Here is a 6,000-nt window from a genome sequence, read left to right on the forward strand (position 1 = left end):
TGCTTGATAATGTTTCCAGTAATTAACATATTTTATTATATAAGCGTTACCTATTACATTATATAAGCGCTACCTATTATATTATTATGCTTGATAATATTTCTAGTAATTAATCTATTTTATTATATAAGCGTTACCTATTACATTATATAAGCGGTACCTAATATGTTATTGTATTTGATAATATTTTCGATTAAATGATATAACATAATTGGTCTAAATTTTAACCGATCACTTATTTAACCGATCACACTATTTTTTAACCATTTTTTAATCGCGCACCGCAGAACTTCCCAAGAGAAGTCATTTCTATTTTGCGCCTTTCGTTGTGGATTTGAGCGAGCGTTATGGCCATATATGGTGGAAATGCATGTTTCCGCGTATTACCCTCGCACATATAAATTGATGGGTAAATTATATGAGTGGCTACTTAACTATGATCAAAAATTATTTTGACCATTGATATTTTAATTTGATCAAACCGATCATCTAACTATTTAAATATTTCAATTAAGTCACCCGCCCACCGTTAACAATTAAAGGAATAGGTGACGTGACAGTTAAAAACATTTTGACATAATTATACAATTGGTACATGTTACTTATATATTCTTTCAATTTGATCCTCATTTTAATAAATTAAAATAATGGTATGTGTCTTCATTCAATTGGAGGAATAAATTTAATAAATTTACTTTCCTCCAATCAAAGGATGACATGTGTTATCCTCTGGTTGAAAGAAAATAAACCAACACTAAAAGGGGCTTAAGGGATTCAAACCAAAGACCCCTTGGTTGGGGTAGTAAGCACCAAATCATTAAGCCAAAACATCCACTTGATTACCTTTGTATAACAAATAATATATATTTTGTATCTTAGTAAATTGTTCTTTATACAACAAATAATATAATTAATGAATAAATATTAAGAATATTTTTTTCATTAATAAAAAAATACAAATATATAAAACATATTAATATTTTTTGTTAATATTTAATATTATATATTTATTAATATAATATGAATATATAATATAAAATATGATATTCATATATTTATTAATATAATATGAATAGTAAATTTTTGTTAAAATAAAATATTATTTTTACATCTGTATTTTTTCATTTATGGAAAAATATTCTTAATTTTTATTTATTAATTATATTATTTATTGTATAAAGAAAAAATTACTAAAATACAAAATATATATTATTTGTTGTACAAAGGTAAGTGGATGCATTTTCCTGATGGTTTGGTGCTTTCTACCCTAGCTAAGGGTTCTTCGGTTCAAATCCTTCCGGCCCCCTTTTAGTGTTGGTTTATTTTCTTTCAACCTGATTATTTTAATTTATTAAAATGAGGACCAAATTGAAAGAATATACAAGTAACATATACCAATTGTGTAATTATACCTAAATGTTTTTAACTGTCACGTCACATGTTCCGTTAATTGTTAACGACAGGTGGATAGTGTTGGTTTATTTTTTTCAACCAGATTATTTTAATTTATTAAAATGAGGACCAAATCGAAGGAATATATAAGTAACCTATACCAATTGTTTAATTATACCTAAATATTTTTAACTGCACGTCACATGTTCCATTAATTTTTAACGATGGGTGGCTTGATTAAAACATTTAGATAGTTGGATGGATTGTTTGATCAAATTAATTATTTTAATCCATGACAACCCCTGTAATTTCTCAACAATGAAGATCCGACCTTTAATTTAGATTTTTTGACTTTTATGAATCGGCCCATGTTTTCTTATTTTATTTTATTTTATTTTGGCCCTCGTACTATTATATGTATATAGGGATGGCCACTCAACCTGAACTCGATGGGTTTCGACCCAACCTGATCGGGTTGGATTTAAAAAAACAAAATCGGGGCCGGGTCGGGTTTTTTAAGTGTGATATTCGGGTCAGGTCGGGTTTGGGTTTAGGGTGAAAAATACCCGACCCGAAAAAAATATAATTTTACCTTATATATTTAGGAATAATTACAATAATACCCCTCTATATATAATTTTTTCAATTAAGTCATTGTTTTTATTGAATACAAATATTTTTTATTATTTCGGGTCAGGTCAGGTTTTTAATTCATATATTCGGGTCGGGTCTAGTGAAACCTTGTTTTGGTCGGGTCAGGTCTCCGGTGGAAGTTCCTTTATTCTCGGTTGGGTGGACCAAAAACCCAACCTGACCCATGGCCATCCTTATATGTATAGTATAACACCACCTATTGTTGTTTAAAATGGTAGAATACCATTAAGATTTGATAATAATCATTGTTAAGCTTATTCCGTACTCGTATGAATTTTCAAGAATGCCTTTTGTGGAATGGGTATGAAAAGTGCAACTTGTTAAAAGTAGCACAATTCAATATGACATACGGATGAAAAGTGAACTTGAAAATAATCGAGTATGCTTTGATAAAAAAATGAAATAATAAAAATGAAATCATCATTTTGTTTTAATAATAACAATGTGCTTGTTGGTATGTTGTTGAATTTAGTTTTGTTGAATGTGGGGTTTTAAATAAAGAATTCAAAATAAATTGACAAATTTTCAACAAAAAGATTATATTTTAAATTTCAACTCGAATCTACAAGTTCCACTACTACGATAATATATAAGCAATCACGTATCAATTTTGGGCATTGTGGGGGTGTTAGTCATTCCCTACTCTAACCGACTATCGAACCCTTAAAAATGAATCTTTGGTTAACGTATACTATTTTTTGCTTTAAAATGATTTTTCTTAAACTTGTTTTAAAAAAACGCTTTTAGGTATTTGACCTACCTAATCCAAAAGTCGATGGCGACTCCAAATTCAAATCGATTTCGAAACCTCATCATTTCCCGAAAGTCGTACGTACTATTTTTATTTTAAAAATGTTACGATAGCTTGACGACTCTGCTGGGGACATGATTAGAGAGTCAGACCATCAGTCGCTTATATGTTGTCTTAGTGGTGGAAATTATGGAATCAAGTAAAAAAAATATTACGATCCTTTTTGTTGAACATTTATTTATGTAAATAGTTGTACTAATGTTTGAATTCATGTTTATAGCTTTATTGAATTTGTAACACCCTAGTCCAATTAGACCCGAAGATCTACAGATTACAATGTTACATGGGACTACCAAAATAGTGACCTAAACAATTTCTTTAAAACTGCTTGTAAATCTATGAATTTTAAGCATTAATAATGTAATATAAAAACATAGAAATAAATTGGTTTTAAAATTAATGGGGAGCTCCCAAAATACATCCACAAAATAATACAAAATATTGAGTTTCAAAAGAGTTATGACCGAATACATAACAAGGTCCATAATAATTCACACCCTTTAAAGATTACTCGACACGTACTCTAAAAGGTCTCTGGAAATTTGCTCTGTTGCACTTGAATATCTGATGACTATGGCTCCCCACAATCTGCCCCTATGAACTGCGTACGGAAACACATTCTGATTGTTGAGCTTACAAGCTCAGTGCCTCACTAAAAACTGTACTATACTATATGCATTCACTAATTGAAATGGCAAGTGGCACAGGTCTGAGTATACAACTACTAGACTACTAATCTATAGCTAGCATCATGGTGTGACTAAGGGATTCTGTATCTCAGAGCTCACGCACCCCTCTAACACTACTGAAGCACTATCGGGTATTCTGGGGTGAGATCCTGAATTTTACATCGGAACTTACACCAACCGACTTACTCCGTCAAGTCTTGGGGCATCTGGTGCCCAGTCAGTTATTGTAGTGTTGTGGCACTGACTTGGATCCACTTACTGCCATATTTTTGCTAAAAGGAACTCGGGTGTTTTGATCGTTTCTCGAGCGTCAAATAATGCTAGTTTTATGTAAACCTAGCTATTTTTGTTTCTACTGTTATGATATTAACTATTATTCTCGTTTGAAGTCTTATTTGAGGATATACTGAAATATTGGGGTACATCAAGTCTAATTCCCTTAAAAACTGGTCTTTTTGTTCAAAATAGACTGAAAGTATCGATACTAGCCCAAGAGTATCGATACTCTTGCAAAACTTTGGATACTTTATATAAGTACTGATACTTTTAAAAATTATGTTCTACCCAGTTCTGAAACTTTCTCAGAGTTTCGAAACTATGACCCAAAGTACTGATACTCTTAAAAGAGTATCGATACTCTTGCCCAGAAACTCACAAGTTTGCCCGAGAAGAAGAACAAGTTTCGATACTATCCCTATAGTATCAAAACTCAACTTGTAGAGAGCATAAAATAGGTGCACAAACTTATATTATATTATCCCAAAGACCTTAGTGAGGTCCCCAAACATTATTAATGTTTCATGAAGATACAAAGGAACATAAATAGGGCTTTAAACATATTTATAACTCTAAAACATGAAATATACCATGGGGATGCTTTAAGCTTATGCAATTGTACGCTCTGTGTGAGTACTAAATATGGGTGCGGATATATGTACAAGTATACACAATCGAACAAGTAATACACAATCGAACAAGTAATACAGTTATAAGTCAGTATCGTCTCCATAGGGATTGGAGGAAATTAAACAAGTTTGTCAAAGCAGTTTACTCTGTCACCTAAGTAAAGTTAGTGATGGTATGTACAAATGAGAATGTTGTGGCAAACTGAGATGGGTGTTGTGGAAATGGAATGACGGTAGTATGGTAGCAAATGGATATGTCGTGGCAAATTGAATTGTGTTGAGTGCAAACAAATGGAAATGTCAAGGCAAAATGAAATGTAAAGTTAGTGATGGTATGTACAAATGAGAATGTTGTGGCAAACTGAGATGGGTGTTGTGGAAATGTAATGACGGTAGTATGGTAGCAAATGGATATGTCGTGGCAAATTGAATTGTGTTGAGTGCAAACAAATAGAAATGTCAAGGCAAAATGAAATGTAAATATACAATTTGATTAATAGGACTTTATCTTTCTCACACGACAAGCTACTATGGGAATGAGTGGTAGGGAGTCACTAAGGAAAATCTAAGCCTACTTCTCATAATGGTCTTACTTCTATGCCTAGTCTGCCCGACAGAGTCTACTGAGGTGCCCTATGCTATCTCTAGTAAGGGACTCGACAGATTGAAGATGCCCTGGCAAACCCGATTGGCGTAAACCACTACAGTGATCCTATTGGTCCAGATAACAGGATATGTCTCGGTAATACCTTTTTACGGTAACATTAATGCCTAACCTATCGTTCATGCACAACTCCTTTTAGTCGAATAAAATCCTAGCCTTATCTCTAAGGTGGATTAGGCCTAGTTACTATCTAGAACCCCTTACTTATGTGGTTCTTCCCAAGTTTCTCTTGAACACTAAGGATGTGTTACCTAGGTATTCTGTCGAACCCTAAGAACATCCTAAGGAAAGGCTACACTTGTAGCTCCTACAACCTTAAGGCGTTAAGTTTCATAAACAAAACAAATTATACCATATAAAAACAACCATTCATTGAAATAACACTTAAGCATCCAAAATGAACTCCTACCAAATAGGATTAGTTTAAGGTGGGGTACGAAATAAACAAGCACAAAGCAAGTTTTACCCGTTCCTTACAACCCAAGTGATAAAATATTAAAGAAAAAAACAAAAGGAAAGAGGAAAAGCCTTCGACGTGCACTGCCGGAGCTTCCCTCGGCCACCACGAATTGCCCGCAGTAAACTAGCTCCTCTCGGATGCCTAGAACGCCACTCCCTCAAGCTTGTTACGGAGAAATGCCACGACAAGTAGGATTAACGTAGAAAGGTGAGACCTTCTCTCTCTAACTTTTTAGCTCCTCTTCATTGTGGCGTCATTTTTTATTTATATGGGAAAATTAACCCAAGGGCTTGGTGTTAAAATTCCTAAAAAACCCCAAACTATGGTTAAATCACTTAAGGATCGGGCATAGCTGACTGTGATCCAGCTTGGGTTGCTGGCTGAGTACTCAACATGATCTCGCTGCAGAAGCCCAAGGATAGACA

This window comes from Hibiscus syriacus, unplaced genomic scaffold (assembly GCF_006381635.1).
Source record: "Hibiscus syriacus cultivar Baekdansim isolate YM2019G1 unplaced genomic scaffold, ASM638163v2 tig00113724_pilon, whole genome shotgun sequence".
Taxonomy (NCBI): Eukaryota; Viridiplantae; Streptophyta; class Magnoliopsida; order Malvales; family Malvaceae; genus Hibiscus; species Hibiscus syriacus.